Raw genomic sequence first — 19,153 nt, 5'->3', positions numbered from 1 at the left:
GCTGAGAATTATGGTTTCCAGCTTCATCCATGTCCCTGCAAAGGACATGAACTCATACTTTTATATGGCTGCATAGTATTCCATGGTGTATATGTGTCACATTTTCTTTATCCAGTCTATCATTGATGGGTATTTGGTTGGTTCTAAGTCTTTGCTATTGTGAACAGTGCTGCAATAAATATATGTGTGCTTGTGTCTTCATAGTAGAATGATTTATAATCCTTTGGGTATATACCCAGAAAAGGGATTACTGGGTCAAATGAAATTTCTAGTTCTAGATCCTTGAGGAATCACCACACTGTCTTCCACAATGGCTGAAAAAATTTACACTCCCAGCAACAGTGTAAAACTGTTCCTATTTCACCACATCCTCTCCAGCATCTGTTATTTCCTGACTTTTTAATGATCGCCATTCTAACTGGTGTAAGATGGTATCTTGCTGTGATTTTGATTTGCATTTCTCTAATGACAAGTGATGATGAGCTTTTGTTCATATGTTTGTTGGCTGCATGAATGTCTTCTTTTGAGAAGTGTCTGTTCATATCCTTTGCACACTTTTTCATGGGGTTGCTTTTTTCTTGTAAATTTGTTGAAGTTCCTTGTAGATTCTGGATGTTAGCCCTTTGTCAGGTGGATAGATTGCAAACATTTTCTCCTATTCTGTAGGTTGCCTATTCACTCTGATGATAGTTTCTTTTGCTGTGCAGAAGGCCTTTAATTTAATTAGATCCCATTTGTCAATTTTGGCTTTTGTTGCCATTGCTTTAGCTGTTTCAGTCATGAAGTCCTTGCCTATGCCTATGTCCTGAATGGTGTTGCCAAGGTTTTCTTCTAGGGTTTTTATGGTTTTAGGTCTTACGTTTAAGTATTTAATCCATCTTGAGTTAATTTTTGTATAAGGTGTAAGGAAGGGGTCCAGATTCAGTTTTCTGCACATGACTAGCCAGTTTTCCCAACACCATTTATTAAATAGGGAATCCTTTCCCTATGGCTTGTTTTGTTCAGGTTTTTCAAAGATCAGATGGTTGTAGATGTTTAGTGTTATTTCTGAGGCCTCTGTTCTGTTCCGTTGGTCTATATATCTGTTTTGGTACCAGTACCATGCTGTTTTGGTTACTGTAGCCATGTAGTATAGTTTGAAGTTAAGTAGTGTGATGCCTCCATCTTTGTTCTTTTTGTTTAGGATTATCTTGGCTATATGAGCTCTTTTTTGATTCCGTATGAAATTTAAGGTAGTTTTCTTCTAATTCTGTGAAGAAAGTCAATAGTAGCTTGATGTGAATAGCATTGAATCTATAAATTACATTGGGCTGCAGTATGGCCATCTTCACGACATTGATTCTTCCTATCCATGAGCATGGAATGCTTTTCCATTTGTTTATGTCCTCTCTTATTTCCTTGAGCAGTGGTTTGTAGTTCTCCTTGAAGAGGTCTTTCACATCCTTTGTAAGTCGTATTCCTAGATATTTTCTTTTTGTAGCAATTGTGAATGGGAGTTCATACATGATTTGGCTCTCTATTATTGGTGTATGCCTGTGGTTTTTGCACATCAATTTTGTATCTTGAGACTTTGCTGAAGTTGCTTATCAACTTAAGGAGATTTTGGGCTGAAACGATGGAGTTTTCTAAATACACAGTCATGTCATCTGCAAACAGAGACAATTTGATTTTCTCTCTTCCTATAGGAATACCCTTTATTTATTTCTCTTTCCTGATTGTCCAGGCCAGAACTTCCAATACTATGTTGAATAGGAGTGGTGAGAGAGAGCATCCTTGTCTTGTGCCAATTTTCAAAGGGAATGCTTCCAGCTTTTGCCCATTCAGTATGATGTTGGCTGTGGGTTTGTCATAAATAGCGCTTATTATTTTGAGATACATTTTATCAATACCTAGTTTGTCGAGATTTTTTAGCATGAAGGGATGTTGAATTTTGTCAAAGGCCTTTTCTGCATTTATTGAGATAATTATGTGGTTTTTGTCATTGGTTCTGCTTATGTGATGAATTACATTTATTGATTTACATATGTTGAACCAGCCTTGCATCCCAGGGATGAAGCCAACTTGATCGTGGTGGATAAGCTTTTTGATGTGCTTCTGGGTTTGGTTTGCCAGTATTATATTGAGGATTTTTGCATCGATGTTCATCAGGTGTATTGGCCTGAAATTTTCTTTTCTTGTTGTATCTCTGCCAGGTTGTGGTATCAGGATGATGCTGGCCTCATAAGATGAGTTAGGGAGGAGTCCCCTCTTTTTCTATTGTTTTGAATAGTTTTAGAAGGAATGGTACCAGCTCCTCTTTGTACCTCTGGTAGAATTCGGCTGTGAATCTCTCTGGTCTTGGGCTTTCTTTGGTTGGTAGGCTATTAATTATTGCCTCAAATTCAGAACTTATTATTAGTCTATTCATGCATTCAGCTTCTTCTTGGTTTAGTCTTCAGGGGGTGTATGTGTCCAGGAATTTATCCATTTCTTCTAGATTTTCTAGTTTATTTGCTCAGAGGTGTTTATAGTATTCTCTGATGGTAGTTTGTATTTCTGTGGGATCAGTGGCTATATCCTCTTTATCATTTTTTATTGTATCTATTTGATTCTTCTCTCTTTTCTTCTTTATTATTTTGGCTAGCAGTCTATTTTGTTAATCTTTTCAAAAATATAGCTCCTGGATTCAATGATTTTTGAAGAGTTTTTCATGTCTCTATCTCCTTCAGTTCTGCTCTGATCTTAGTTATTTCTTGAGCAGTGGTTTGTAGTTTTTTAGTTTGTTTGCTCTTGCTTCTCTAGTTCTTTTAATGGTGATGTTAGGGTGTTGATTTTAGATTTCCCACTTTCTCCTGTGAATATTTAGTGCTATAAATTTACCTCTAAACACTGCTTTAGCTGGGTCCCAGAGATTCTGGTATGATGTGTCTTTGTTTTCATTGGTCAAAGAACTTATTTTTTTTCTGTCTTAATTTCGTTATTTACCCAGTAGTCATTCAGGAGCAAGTTGTTCAGTTTCCATGTTGTTGTGTGATTTTGAGTGAGTTTCTTAATCCTGAGTTCTAATTTGATTGCACTGTTGTCTGAGAGACTGTTTGTTATGATTTCCATTCTTTTGTATTTGCTGAGGAGTGTTTTACTTCCAGTTATGTGGTCAATTTTGGAATAAGGGCTATGTGGTGCTGAGAAGAATGTATATTCTGTTGATTTGGGGTAGAGAGTTCTGCAGATGTCTATTAGGTTTGCTTGGTCGAGAGCTATGTTCAACTCCTGAATATCCATGTTAATTTTCTCTCATTGATCTGTCTAATATTGACAGTGGGGTGTTAAAGTCTCCCATTATTATTGAGTGGGAGTCTAAGTCTCTTTGTAGGTCTCTAAGAACTTGCTTTATGAATCTGGGTGCTCCTGTATTGGGTGCATATATATTTAGGGTAGTTAACTCTTCTTGTTTCATTGGTCCCTTTACCATTATGTAATGCCCTTCTTTGTCTTTTTTGATCTTTACTGGTTTAATGTCTGTTTTATCAGAGACTAGGATTGCAACCCTGCTTTTTTTTTTTTTTTTTCTTTCCATTTGCTTGGTAAATATTCCTCCATCCCTTTATTTTGAGCCTATGTGTGTCTTTGCACATGAGATGGGTCTCCTGAATACAGCACACTGATGGGTCTTGACTCTTTATCCAATTTTCCAGTCTGGGTCTTTTAATTGAAGGGCATTTAGCCCATTTACATTTAAGGTTAATATTGTTATGTGTGAATTTTATCCTGTCATTATCATGCTGGCTGGTTATTTTGCCCATTAGTTGATGCAGTTTCTTCATAGTGTCAATGGTCTTTCTAATTTGGTATGTTTTTGCAGTGGCTGGTACCAGATTTTCCTCTCCATAGTTTGTGCTTCCTGCAGGAGCTCTTGTAAGTCAGGCATGACTGTTACAAAATCTCTCAGCATTTGCTTGTTTGTAAAGGATTTTATTTCTCCTTTGCTTATGAAGCTTAGTTTGGATGGATATGAAATTCTGGGTTGAAAATTCTTTTCTTTAAGAATGTTGAATATTGGCCCCCACTCTCTTCTGGCTTGTAGGGTTTCTGCTGAGAGATCTGCTGTTAGTCAGACCACAGTGCAATCAAATTAAAACTCAGGATTAAGAAACTCACTCATTTTTTCCCTTCATTTGAACCTTGGTGAATCTGATGATTATGTGTCCTGTGGTTGCTCTTCTCAAGGAGTATCTTAGTGGTGTTCTTTGTATTTCCTAAATTTGGATGTTGGTCTGTCTTGCTAGGTTGAAGAAGTTCTCCTGAATAATATCCTGAAGGGTGTTTTCCAACTTGGTTCCATTCTCCTGATCACTTTCAGGTACAACAATCATATGTAGGTTTGGTCTTTTTACATAACCCCATATTTCCTGGAGGCTTTGTTCATTCCTTTTCATTCTTTTTTCTCTGATCTTGTCTTCGTGTTTTATTTCATTAAGTTGATCTTCAATCTCTGATATTCTTTCTTCTGTTTGATCAATTCAGCTATTGATACTTGTGTATGCTTCACGAAGTTCTCATGCTGAGTTTTTCAGCTCCATCAGGTCATTTATGTTCTTCTCTAAACTGGTTATTCTAGTTAACAATTCCTCTAACCTTTTTTCAAGGTCCTTAGCTTCCTTGCATTTAGTTAGAACATGCTTCTTTAGCTTGGAGGAGTTTGTTATTACCCACCTTCTGAAGCCCACTTCTGTCAGTTCGTCAAACTCATTCTCCATCCAGCTTTGTTCTCTTGCTGGCGAGGAGTTGTGATCCTTTGGAGGAGAAGAGGCATTCTGGTTTTTGGAATTTTCAACCTTTTTACACTGGTTTTTCTTCATCTTTGTGGATTTATCTAGCTTTGGTCTTTGATGTTGGTGACCTTCGGATGGGGTTTTTGTGTGGATGTCCTTTTTGTTGATGTTCATGCTATTCCTTTCTGTTTGTTGGTTTTCCTTCTAACAGTCAGGCCCCTCTGCTGCAGGTCTGCTGGAGTTTGCTGGAGGTCCACTCCATACCCTGTTTGCATGGGTATCGCCAGCAGAGGCTGCAGAACAGCAAAGACTGCTGCCTGTTCCTTCCTCTGGAAACTTCATCCCAGAAGGGCACCTGCCAGATGCCAGCCAGAGCTCTCCTGTATGAGATGTCCATTGACCCCTGCTGGGAGGTGTCTCCCAGTTAGGAGGCATGGGGATCAGGGTCCCACTTAAGGAGGCAGTCTGTCTTTTAGCAGAGCTTGAGCACTGTGCTATGAAATCCGCTGCTCTCTCCAGAGCTTGCAGGCAGGAATGTTTAAGTCTGCTGAAGCTGTGCCCACAGCTGCCCCTTCCCCTAGGTGCTCTGTCCCAGGGAGATGGGAGTTTAACTGTAAGCCCCTGAGTGGGGCTGCTGCCTTTCTTTCAGAGATGCTCTGTCCAGAGAGGAGGAATCTAGAGAGGCAGTCTGGCTATAGCAGCTTTGACGAGCTGCTGAAATTTATTCAGCATTTCAAGTTGTTTGCAGTTATAACTTCCAGGCAGCTTTGTTTACACTGTGAGGGGTAAACCGCCTACTCAAGCCTCAGTAATGTCAGCCACCCCTTCCCCCACCAAGCTTGAGCATCCCAGGTCTACTTCGGACTGCTGTGCTGGCAGTAAGAATTTCAAGCCAGTGGATCTTAGCTTGTTGGGCTCCATTGGGGTGGGATCCACTGAGCTAGACCACCCATCTCCCTGGCTTCATCCTCCTTTCCAGGGGAGTGAACAGTTCTGTCTTGCTGCTGTTCCAGGCACCAGTGGGGCATGAAAAAACAAAAAAACAAAACAAACAAACAAAAAACTCTTGCAGCTAGCTCGGTGTCTGCCCAAACAGCTGCACAGTTTTGTGCTTGAAACCCAGAGCCCTGGTAGCATAAGCACCCGAGGGAATCTCCTGGTCTGCTGGTAACAAAGACCATGGGAAAGCATAGTATCTGGGCCATAGTGCACCGTTCCTCATGGCACAGTCCCTCAGGGCTCCCTTGGCTAGGGGAGGGAGTTCCCCACTGTCTAACCAGTACTAATGAGATAAGCTGGGTGCCTCAGTTGGAAATGCAGAAATCACCTACCTTCTGCGTTTATCTCGCTGGGGGCTGCAGACTGGAGCTGTTCCTATTCGGCCATCTTGCCAGCCACACTCTCTCTTTGTTTTTTAGGAGCTTTATTATGATGTTCCTTTATTATGGTGTGGTTTACTTCATAGTTTTCTATGTGGAATTCACAACTCTTCTTGAATCTATGTCTTGATGTTTTTCAGCAGTTTTGGAAAATTATCAGCCATGTCTCTTCCAATATTGCTTCTTCCCCATTGTCTCTTTTTTTCTTCTTCTAAGATTGTGATTACACATTTGATTGATAGATATTTTCATCATTTCTTACATGTCTGTTATCCTCTGTGCTTTCCTTTGCTTTGTTTCTCTATACTTTTTTCTGAATATTTTCACTGACTCATCTTATAATTTACTAATTCTATTTTTGGCTATGTCTAATTGGCTCTTAAACCCACACATTGATTTTTAAATTGACTTTTAAATTCATTTATTGCATTTCTACCCTAGAATTCCAATTTCATTATTTTTCTAGATTCCAGTTCTATACCAATTCTCTTTACATTGTCCTTTTAGTTAGAATATTTATCATAGTTACTTAAAGGTCCATGTCTGATAATTCTAATAAATGTCTCTCCTATAGGTCTGTTTTATCTTATTTTTTCCTGTTTTTTTTTTTTTTTTTTTTTTTTTCTTCTCTTCAGTTTTTATCATTTGCCATTGCCTCCTGGAAGGTGTGGTAATATTTTATTAAATGCTAACATTGTATATGAAATATTTAAGCAATACCTTTATGCTTTTGATGATGTTATCTCCCTCCATATAGTATTTATTTTGCTTTCAGTGTACTATTAGCCTAGGAAAACTGCTTTAATATAACAAGGGATCCAACTGACATGACAGTTTGTTTCAGTAACTGGAAGGACTTATTGTGTTCATTATTGATTTCAATTTGTATCCCTTTAGGGATTCCAACTGAAAGCCTGGTTGTTTACCAGGTCCCTGACACATTCACAGATTCTAATACCTAATTTTTGTCCCCCCGGTCCCATGGAACTGCCAAAAGCAGCCCTCAGTTTCTCAATTTTGTTGACCTGGATAGGAAAGGCAGCACCAAATTTCAGGCTCCTCTCCTGGTTCTTTTATCATCTTGACAATCTTGAACTCTCAATTTTTGACTGGCTTATAGCTCTCCAATGTCATCAAAATGATTTTTAAAATTTATTCAGCATTTCAAGTTGTATTTCCTGAGTAGACTTCTAAAAGCATAATTTCTTGGTCAAAGTTACAAACATTTTAAAACTCTAAAACATTTTTGCCCTATTGCCTCCAGAAATATTTGGCTATCTATAGTCTAATAATTAGGCTTGGTTTTAAGTGACTATCAATAACTTTACTTCTTTAATTTGAGAAAAACATGAAAATATTTTTATCCTGGAAAATATTTTTCTCCATCCATCCAGCCATAAAATTTTATTAATGGAATTTTTACTTTATTCTTCACACACAGCAAAAGATCTCTTTGGGCCTGATTCAAAATATATTAAACTTCACTCATAAAGATATTTTATTCCTAGGAACATGTTTCCATTTATATCAAACAGGGAGTTCCCATGAAATTCATGTTGTAAACTTAAATGCAATTGCTTCAATAATTGCTGAAATAAAGGTCTGGTGGGCAAAGCCTAGGAAGCAGAAAAGTAACTTAAAGTTTTGCACATGGTCCGACATTTCAAACATATATGGGTGGCATGACACTTTCCATGCATCTTCTGTTGCCACCCATTAGGAATACACCTAATTGAACATGTTAATAAGAGTCCGTACGTGGCTTGATTCAGCTCAGGAGAGGTAGAAAAACTCAAGTTCTGAGCTTTGTAATGACAGAAACAAATGCTGTATGGCCTCTTAAGAAAGCTACAAGAATATGAGGTGGTTTAGGGTACCTCAACCAGAGAGGCTAACTTCAAATTACCAGACACATCTATTATGAAGTGTTGAAAGGAAAAAGAAAAACAAATAATAAAGTTACAAAATAAAGTTTATTTTATCAAAATTAAAACGGCTTCCTTCCCTCCACTTCAGAGTAACCTTGAGATGGAACAGTCTGAGGATTACATTGCTATAATCCCTTAGCAGTTAGTTCCACAGCAGGAGGTGCCTGCTACAGACAAAATTATAGGGTTAGGAATGTTCACAATTCAGTGACCCGATTGGCTGACTATTCCTTAGAGCTTTAGAATCAAATATTTATACATCTAAATGGGAGCAAAGAAAGGAAAATGGTTCATAAAGAGAGTCCCAGAGCATGTATTATTGAAATAACAGATGGAAATATTATATTTTTGAAACATTCTTTCTATAAAGAAGTCTTTTGAAGTGTGTTTTGGTAGGATAAGCTGAGCCAAAAGTGGAGCAGAGTGAGAGAAAAAAATAAGGTTTTATATTCAAATGTTTGGTGTCAGCAGAGTATAAAGTTAGCACTTCCCAAAAAAGGCATGTCCCAAAAAGCACTGCAGCACAATGTGTTTGCTCTACTTCACATAACAGTCCCAGAGGAGAAATATTTCAAAAACATTTTACCATCACTGCTCAGTTTGTGTGTGGACTCTCCCAAAACTTGACCTCTGACATCTTTGCAGAGGGTGTATGATCTCCCACCACTGAATTTTTTATGTTTCCTAAAATGACTGAAACCTAAGCTAAGACTCAGTCATTATCTTGAAAAAGCTGTTGGCTACCTCATACTTGCTGAGAGTTGGGTAAGAAGTATATTTAAATTGTAGGTTTTATGCCACATGGACAATAGTGATTGGTCATCTAGGCAGGGCTTACAGACTAAAAATGGAGACATGCAGAAAGCAAGAAAGTAGGCAGAAGGCCAGATGAAAAATTCATCACACTTTCTTTATTTTCCTGTACATGAGAGCTGTACCCATGACAGAACCAACAATTCAGAATTATTCTGTTGTCTTTCCAGGAAAAATATCCCATTACTAAGCAATCAATTTGAAGTGCTCCATGGCCAGTCCAATTTCTCCATCATTTAGCTCTGAGGACATGGTTCACTTATCCTGCTAGTCTCAGCTATTAGCTGGATCTGCCATATGATGATGTGATTTATTTCATGGCAACTGGTAGTCACTCTGGTTGAAAAAAGAAAAAGAATCCACAGGAACACAATGATTTTGATCTTGTATCCAGACAAGATTTATATCTGTGACAGAGATCTGAATACAATTCCTACTTGAGTCATTCTTAGGGGAAACAAAAGGAAGACTAGCCTGGGAGAAGGGCTACTGGCTGGGATGTAAGAAATGAAGGAATTGCTGGTTCTCTTTCCTTCAGTACCCTGTTAAGTCCAGGGTATTGATAGATTCACGTCAGGTGATCTAGGTATTGATAAGAGTTTGGGGATGTGGTGTTTGTATACAGGCCCTCAGCACCAAACAATAGTCAGTTGGCAAAGGGCATAAATCCAGTAACCTATGGCCTCTGAAAATTCAGAATTGAGTAACCATATGGCAACTTCTAACTTCTGCCAAAAGAAAGAAACAAGAAAGAGAAAAAGAGACAGTAACTCACTTGCACCCACCAGTGAGGCCACCTCAGAGCAAAGCAAAAAAATGCTTTAGTGATGGCTTCTTGGGTGACAGCATCTGTTCAGGGAGTTGACTCAGAGAGCCTCAGAAGCTCAGGGTTCCAGCCAGGAGCAGAAAGGACTCTTGGCAGAGCTATTTCCTGTACCTCTTTTGATCATAAAGCTCAGTTTTGGAAAGGTTCTCACCAGTCTTGTGGTTTCCTGGTCGTGCGTCAGTACATTCTGGCTGAAACACTTCCCTTCCTTCAGGCCAGCCCCTCCGCCAATGGCTCCCAGTTCTATGGTTCACTCTCTTCAGCTTTGAACTAGACTCCAAGGACACTGCTGGCTGCAACATAAACCTTGAATGAGAGTTTGCAGCTGGGATGGTAGCCCTCCCCTCCTTGTGTTGGGGATCCTAAAAAGAAAAAAATAAGGGTAAAACCAAAAGTCATAGAAGCATAGAATTTTAGAATCAATGAGTAGTTAGCATACAATCTCTTTTCCAATATAGTATGCAATAGAGTCACCTGGGCAACTGGTTAAAATACAGAGATTCTTACTCCAACCTCAGACCTTCTAAATGAGAATCTTTAAGTAGAAAGTGGGAATCTGTGTTTTCAAGAATCTCCTTGGCAATTCTTACATAGTCACTGTATAGTATAATTTACCAAGTTTTGTAAATTAGGAAACCTAGGTACAGAAACATTAATTAACTTTGTCATGGTAAAACAGGTGGCCTAAATCTCACGTTGTGCTCTTTCTATTGTACCACATTGTTCTCTACTCTTCTTTCTTGTGATTCTGTAATCGGGCTTGGGTCTCGTGGTTCTTAATCATGCACTCTTCCTGTGATGTATTTCTCTAAAAAATAACTCAGTCTGTTTATATAAGGTCACTTTCAAATCCCACTACCCTCAAACACAGGCCGTATTAGACAAATGTGTAAGCTCAGAACAGCTATTAGAAATGGTAATGTTCTTATTCATCTGTTCCTGGTGAGAAGGTATATATGATGTGACCAGGGACACTGGCAGTTTGGATAACTCACATATGCCCTCCCCCACAAACCAAAATAAAAAGGAATTCTTCAGACACTTTAGTAAGTGATAATTATATACAGTCATTCAAAGTTTTCGGGGTTATTTATAGAACAAAGTTTCTGCTGGATGGCTTGGGTATGCTACAAAGTAGAAATGGTTAAGCGGAAGACCAAAAGATTCTCCAGTGAAAATGGGTTATTTTTCTTTAGAAACTTAATGGTATTAGAAACTGTAAATTTTGCAATGGATCAGAACCATCATAAGCTGAAAGGAGCCCTAAGGATGATATATGTTTCATCATTCCCATGCTTATAGACCAGAGTGTGAACTGTGCCAGGACTCACAGACTAGCTCAGAGAAGTCATAATACCATGTGATTAAGTACTTCATGGTATATGCATAGAGGAAACTTTTAAAATAATGCAAGAATAAAATTGTGGTTGACACTGCAACTTTTGGAGTCAGATAGATCTGAATCAAAATCCCAGATCTACTACTCACCAGCTGTGTAGACTTGAGGAAGTTTTTAAATTTCTTTTTTTTTTTTTTTTTTTTTGAGACTGAGTCTGGCTCTGTCGCCCAGGCTGGAGTGCAGTGGCCGGATCTCAGCTCACTGCAAGCTCCGCCTCCCGGGTTTACGCCATTCTCCTGCCTCAGCCTCCGGAGTCGCTGGGACCACAGGCGCCCGCCACCTCGCCCGGCTAGTTTTTTGTATTTTTTAGTAGAGACAGGGTTTCACCGTGTTAGCCAGGATGGTCTCGATCTCCTGACCTTGTGATCCGCCCGTCTCAGCCTCCCAAAGTGCTGGGATTACAGGCTTGAGCCACCGCGCCCGGCTTAAATTTCTTTAAGTCTTAATTTCGTCCTCTATAAAATGAAACCTGAGAGGGCTCTCAAGAACATTAAAGCATGAGAGTGGGAAGAATGTATTGGGGAGGGGGTGATGGGTTTTGGAAGAAAACAACAGACAAAGCGAGAAATATAGGTAAACCAAAGTTATCCAAGGAGAAATACAAAGCTATCCAAGGAGTAACAAACTAAAAATATTTGTATGATAATTAACCTAAAATATCAATGTGAGTTTTGACACCAAATCCCATGAGTCCTGTGCCCACATTAGGATATGTAAAGATTGTCAAATATGGATAACATACACGTATTGTATAAGCCCCATGAAATTAGGGAGTTTTAGATGTTTGTTCACTCCCATGCTTTCTGCTCAGTTATGGAATGAATGAATAGGTTGGTAGGATCTAAAAAGAGCCAAAGTCTTGATACCTCGACAAGAGAGGAGGTCAATTAATATGTAATGAATATATAAATACCTCTGAGCCTTCTGGGTGACTGCCTATCCTGTGTGCAGTTATGTGTGCCAAGTCTCTGCCATACAGCCAAGAAATGAAGGTTAGGTTCTGTTGTAAGAACAAAGTAGATTCCCTGTTGTGATGCTAAAATGTCTTAAACTCTGCTTCAATACCAATGAACTTCGGGAACACCTGCTTAGATAAAAGTTCTAATATTAGTAACAAATTGCTTAATACTTGATATTATCTCAAATCAGATGCCACATCAAGAAAGCCATAAGTTTTCCTGAACATTTCCAAAACATTGCTACAATATAATGGAGACTTGGTGAAAAGCTGTTGGAAGTAAACCATAATTTAATAAATCCTTCTTGTATTACAGATGAAGTCCAAAGCCATTAAACTGGCAGAAAAAAAGTGAGGAGAGAAGAAGGGGGAGGTTAGTAGAAAGAAGGAAGGAATGAAAGAAGGGAAAAGGAAGGTAGACCAGCAAAGAGAGTATAGGATCATATACTTAAACAAAAATATAAGTAAACTAAAACTTGTAGTTATTTTTTAATGTATATTCTCTTAACATATCATTACCTTAAGTTAAATTAGTCACTATAAAATGAGTCAAAGTGTTGCGAAGAACAGGAGTAGTTCCCTCTTCACAGCTCATTGATATGTACCTAGTGCCTTGGTAGTGGAAGTGGTGCAGCATGCTGGTTATGAGCTCAAACTTGGGGTCATGGAGATGAAGATTGGCTCTGCTTCTCACTAGTTCTGTGACTTCAAAGAAGCCACTTATGCTGACTGAGCCTCAGTTGTTTTTGTTTTTTTGTATAAGGGATATAAGAATATATACCTCACAGATTTGTATAAAGACAGTTTTGATAATAAATCCCAAAACATGGTACACAAGGCTCAACAAATGGTAACTACCATTTTCATCATCATCACTAATATTCTTGACATCTTGAAACATCTCAATATCTGAGATCCTGAAATCTCTGTTTTATTATTTAAAAATGTATTATGTGTGTTGGTATGGAAAATGGGGCTGCGAAATGTATTTATTGCTGGAGCTCTTGGGAGAAGGATCTAAAACGCTGTACCCCTGTGGCAGTTGAGATGACTATACTTAGCTTTTATATGTATCCTGTGCTCACTAACTGCATGCAAGTTTTTCTATCCTTTGTATTCGACCTTCTGGTTACACACAATAGATTTTACCTTTTGCTGATGAAGCAACTAAAGCAAAGAAAAATGAAATACTTGGCCTGGGATCATAAGATGAGCCATAATTATCTTAATTCCCCAAATCCCAGTCCTGCGTTTAGCCAAACAAACTGGAGTTACCATGGGGTAAAACAATGAGTCAACCACAGAGATATTTGGGACAATTTTAAGACAATCCAAATACACTTTGCATTTCTTAGTTTGTGTTATACAAAAAAAAAGTAAACTGAAACAGAGGAATGGAGAATACAAGGCTGTGTAGTAAAAATAGTAAGGAGTCTTTTAGGTTCTACTGTAAAAACAAAGTAGATTTGATTCATGAGCTACAGGAAGATTATTCTGCCAAAAGAGAACCAAAAGAATGAGGTAAGTTTTAGAGAAAAAATGATTAACATAGTCTGTGTGGTTACTAAGGTTGTTGCATGGAGACTTAAAATATTTAAATGAAAGAAGAAATTCTGAGAGGCCAGAGAGTAGAATAGAAGAACACAGAAATAAGACTAAGGAGGCCTGGCTCTGTTCATCATGAATTGAACTGCTTTTTGGAGATCATATATTTGCTAAAATGGGGATATCTATCCTAACCCTAAAGAATGGTTATGAAGATATAAAAACAAAATACTAGTTTTTTAAAAACTAAAAATAATATGCACACTAGGTATTATTGAAACTTACTTATTAGGAAACATTGCTTATTTCATATGACCACCCCTGTCTCCACCAGAGGAAACCCTGGAAAAAAATGTAGCCTTGAATCCCATTCTCCTTTACCCATAAGTAGACATGTATTAAATACTAATTCTGGATATTGTAAAGGATTCAAAGACCTACAAAACATGAATTCTGCCCTTCAAAAATTTAGTTGGAGTATAAAACATAAAAGGTATATAATTACAGAAAGATAAATTATTTGATAAAGATAAATCATAGTTTGATAAATTGCTAAAAGATTTCCACAAAAGACTACCATAAAAATTTTTTCATGTTGATGAAAACTAAAATGGTTAAAGGGAGAAAAATAAAAGGAAGTTGAGTTTGTGATAAGACACGGAGGAATTAAATTGTTAAAATGAAAGTGTGTTTTTTTAATATCATAATGAAAAGTTAAACATTCATCCGATAGAAATTGAGGAAAGTCTAAAAAATATTTTAGTAAGAATGAATCTTTTGGAAGACTCATCTAGCACTGGTGGTTTGGATAAGGAATAAAAGCAAGGAGGCTCATTAGGAGACATTTGTGATCATTCGAATACAGGAACAAGTGCCTGAAATACAGTTATGGCTGTAGGAATTAAAATGAAACAAGTATATGAGAAATTTTTAGAGAGATTTCTTACGGAAACAGTCTACAACATCTGACATTTGATTCAGTGAATAAAGTAAAAATCAGGATACAAATCAGACAAAAGAGACTATGGTTTTAAGCCTCAGTTCAGAAAAACATGGTCCTACCTATAGATATAGAATGTCACAAGGAGAATGTTTTGCTTTATTAAAACATTTAAGAATAAAATTTTCAGTACAATACTTGGGGAGTAGTAATAGCTCTAAAAATTACTACTGTCAGATATACTTAGAGATGTCTCAGTAAATCAAGGGTAGGTTAGAGAAAATCAGAGACCTGGAAACACAAATTCCAATAGTCTGCAAATATGCTATCTACCTTGTGGACTGGGCATTATCCACTGTGACATAAGCAGACATATCAAGTTTACATGGCCTTAGAAAAGTGAATAGTTAAATTTGCTTAGGTGTTATCAAAGCCTAAGTGTTGTAGTGTCTTTCAGAGCATGTGGGATGTGTATCAATAGATTATCTCTTCTTACAGTACATTCTAAGAATGATGATGTATTCTCCCAATAATTCACAACAAAAACTTGAATAATTGTGGTCAGCAGAACAATAGTTCCCCAAAGATGTCTATTTCCTAACCCCTGGGACCTTGAATATGCTACTTTACATTGTAAAAGGGTCTGCAAAGATGATAAATGTAAGGATCTTGTGATGGAAGATGACACTGGATTATCCAGTTGAGCTTACTATAATCACAGGTCCTTTTAAGTGAAAGAAGACAAGAAAGTCAGAGTTAGAGAGAGATTTGAAAATCTTAATTTGACAATTAAAAAAGTGGCTATGAGCCAAGGAATGCAGGCAACCTGTAAAAGCAAATAAACAGATTCTCTCTCCCTAGAACCCCTAAAAGATAGGCAGCCCTTTCAACACCTTAATATGAGTCCAGTAGGACTTTGCAGGACTTCTGACCTACAGAATTCTAAGGTAATAAATTTGTATTCTTCAAAGCCTCACTTGCTACAGAAAAAATAGGAAATTCACACAATAATATTACGTATATTTGTTGAATAATACATGTTAATTGTTGAAAATTAAAAGTCTATAAAAATAATATTTTTAACAATACGATGACCAAATTTACTTATCTGGCACTGACAGAATAACATGTACCTGATTTGTCTTCTTATAAACAACTAGAAACTCGACAAAATGTGAGAAACAACTCTTTTGAGATATATGACTATATTCTCTACAAGAGAGTAGGAAAATGAAGTGAGCTCTACAATCCCCCAGCTGTCTCCCTGAAAACACTTTTGAGACCACATTTGAAATTCCAGCCATCCAGAGGGAAGAGACTTTTTAGAACATCTGTACCATACAACAGAGACTCAAGAAATATTGTACCTTAGTTGTAGGACTAAACTAGCTCCAGAAGACAGGCAACTCTAGACCTGCACTGAGAAAGTTTAAAAATAAGCCTGAAAAAATTAAATGAAATCTCGATTTATCTAGCTGGCACTCAAAACAAGAGTTAACACTCTTCAAATGGAAGGAAACAAAATACACAGACTCTTCAATGTCATATTCACAGTGTTTCAGCAACCAATCAAAAAATACTAAATATGCAATAGGCCAGGAATTATGACCATAACCAAAATAAAAATGAACGATAGAAACAGATGCAGAAATGATAGAGATGGTAGAATCAGTATACAAGGATATTCAAACATCTATAATAAATAGGGTCATGAAGTTAGTAAAGCACGAACATAAGAACAAGAGAAATCAAAACTAAAGAGTGAAACTGAACTTCTAAAACTGAAGTTCATGTCAACTTCACTAGACGGGAATAGCAGCCAATTAGACATTACAGAAGAAAAGATCAATGAATTTGAAGACATAGCAAGAGAAACTATCCAAACTATAGCACACAGAGGAAAAAAAAGGTAAAGAAAAAGATAAGACTCAGTGACTATGGAGCAATATCATATAGTTTAACATACATGTAAATGGATGCCCAGGAGAAAAACTATTTGAAGACGTAAAATCAGAAGTTTCCCAATTTGATAAAAACTATAACCCATGTATCCAAAATGCTCATGCATTCAAGAAGCAAAATAAAAGCAAAAAGAACCATAGGAAGTCCTATCATTATTAAATTACTGAAAATCTGTAATAAAAAGAAAATATTGAAAGCAGCCAGAAATAAAAAGACACATTAAATTCAGGGAAACAAATATAAGAATGATTAGGCTGGGCGCGGTGGCTCAAGCCTGTAATCCCAGCACTTTGGGAGGCCGAGACGGGCGGATCACGAGGTCAGGAGATCGAGACCATCCTGGCTAACACGGTGAAACCCTGTCTCTACTAAAAAATACAAAAAACTAGCCGGGGGAGGTGTCGGGCACCTGTAGTCCCAGCTACCAGGGAGGCTGAGGCAGGAGAATGGCGTGAACCCGGGAGGCGGAGCTTGCAGTGAGCTGAGATCCGGCCACTGCACTCCAGCCTGGGCGACAGAGCGAGATTCCGTCTCAAAACAAAAAACAAAAAACAAACAAAAAGAATGATTAATGACTTCTCAGAAATAAAAAAGCAAGAATACAATGAAATAGCGCCTTTAAAGTGCTGGATACAAAAAGTGTCAACCTAGAAGCTAATATACAGAAAAAATAACCTTCAAACATGGAGATGACCTAAAAGTATTTAAATACAAACAAGAACTGAGATAATCTGTCACTAGAAAACATGCATTAAGAGAAATGTCATGGAAGTTCTTCAGGGCCAAAGGAATATCAGATGGAAACTTGGATTTATAACAAAAATGAAAAGCCCTGAAAATGGCATATGTGGATAAATAGGATAAATTTTTATTTAACTGTAATTTACTTTACTTTTTAAAATCTACTGTTTAGAACAGTAACAACAATGTATTGAAGGCTAATTTGTGTAAAATATAATCTATGACAATATTAGCACAATTATGACATAATTTTATGCAAATAAAATTATATGGTAGTAAAAGTCTTACATTTTACATGAAGTAGTATATTATTTGAAGGCAGACTTAAGGTAAAGGTGCTTATTATAAAACTTGAGTAGTCACTACAAAAAAAGACCACATTGACAATAAACAAAAAAAGGAAATAGAATATTTAAATATACTCTATTAAGACCAAAAAAGCCATGAAAATGGTAAACATATATAAGCAGGAAAAATGAAGAAATATTTAGGATAGTAAACAAACATGATGAAAGGATTAAACTTAACTGTACTGATAATTACACTCAATGTAGATGACCTAAACATCTCAATTAAAAAGCAGAGATTGTCACATTGGATAAAAAAGCAAAACATAACTCTATGTTGTCTAAAAGAAATACACTTTAAACCTAAGAACATACAGAGGTTAAAAGTGAAAGAATAGAAAAAGATACCACAGAAACACTAAAGAGAAATCTTATATGGCTATATTAACATTGGGCAAAATATAGTTCAGAACAAGGAATACTATCAGGAATAACAAGGCCATTTCATAATGATAAAAGAGCCAATTCATCAAAAAGATGTAACAATCCTAAATGTGTATGCACTTTATAATACAGCTTCAAAAATACATAAAATAAAAACTAATAAAAATGAAAGGAGAAACAGAAAAGCCCACAATTATAGTTGGATGTAAAAACACATCTCTCCTAGTAATAAAACAGGTTGACAGAAAATCAGTCTAGAAAACTTGAACACTATCAACCAATGTGACACCTAACTGACATATACCAACAATGGCAGGATAGACTTTTTCACATGCAAATTGGACATTTACCAAGATAGATCATATGCTGAGACATAAAACAAGTCTAAATAAGTTGAATGGATTGAAATCATATGTCGTATGCCCTCTGACCTCAACAAATTTAAATAAGAAACTAATAACACAAAGATGTATGAAAAATCTCCATATTCTTAGAAATTAAACATACTTCTCAATAACCCATGAATGAAAGAAAAACATTTAAAGGCAAATAAGATAATTCAAGTTGTTTGAAAATGAAAACACAACATATCAAAATTTATGGGATACAGCTAAGTGATTGCCTGAAGATATGTACAGTTTTAATGCTTATGTTAGAAAATAATATGTAATGTCAGTGATCTAAGTTTTCCTTCAAAGAAGCTAGAAATCAATTAGACTATTAAGCATAAAATAGAAAAAAGAAAATAATAAAGGCAAGAGCAAAACTCAATGGAATAGAGAAGAAAAAAGGAGAGAAAAACCAAGTATCTAAAAGATACTTATTTTTAAAAGATCAATAAAATATAGACATCTGGCTAGATTGACCAAGAAGACAAACTTTTTATTTTTATTTTTATTTTTTTATTTTTATTTTTATTTTTATTTTTTTTTTGAGACGGAGTCTCGCTCTGTCACCCAGGCTGGAGTGCTGTGGCCCGATCTCAGCTCACTGCAAGCTCCGCCTATAACAGAGAAAAAACAATACATCTGACTTTATCAAAAAAAATTTTTTAAACTCGCCAAAAGAGAAAATTAGGATATTAAAATGCAATCCATAGACAGGGATGTGGAGGGATATCTGTAATATATACATTTGATAAAAGGCTTGTATCCAAAATATATACATATAAAATTTTGGC

The 19,153-nt window shown here is 36.7% G+C and overlaps 1 protein-coding gene and 1 long non-coding RNA gene across 6 annotated transcripts in view; one reads left to right on the top strand and one right to left on the bottom strand.

Moving 5' to 3' along the window:
* The window catches only part of GORAB (golgin, RAB6 interacting), a 143,988-nt gene that overhangs the window by 47,040 nt on the left and 77,795 nt on the right, over nucleotides 1-19,153 (top strand). The gene's annotated exons all lie outside the window — the stretch shown is intronic.
* LOC103879965 overlaps nucleotides 6,731-19,153 on the bottom strand; it is a 69,537-nt gene continuing 57,114 nt past the window's right edge. For 2 of the 3 annotated variants that reach the window (XR_002518872.2, XR_004180020.1), the window contains exons 2-3: nucleotides 9,849-10,059; nucleotides 6,731-9,207 (exon numbers count right to left, since the gene is read on the bottom strand). This is a non-coding gene — a long non-coding RNA (uncharacterized LOC103879965). Of the gene's footprint in view, nucleotides 9,208-9,848; nucleotides 11,124-19,153 lie in introns of those variants that run through there. The other variant, XR_640774.4, reaches the window with a different exon arrangement.

This window comes from Papio anubis, chromosome 1, assembly GCF_008728515.1.
Source record: "Papio anubis isolate 15944 chromosome 1, Panubis1.0, whole genome shotgun sequence".
Taxonomy (NCBI): Eukaryota; Metazoa; Chordata; class Mammalia; order Primates; family Cercopithecidae; genus Papio; species Papio anubis.
The sequence above is the reverse complement of the archived record's forward strand: the minus strand, read 5'-3'. Positions and strand labels throughout refer to the sequence as shown.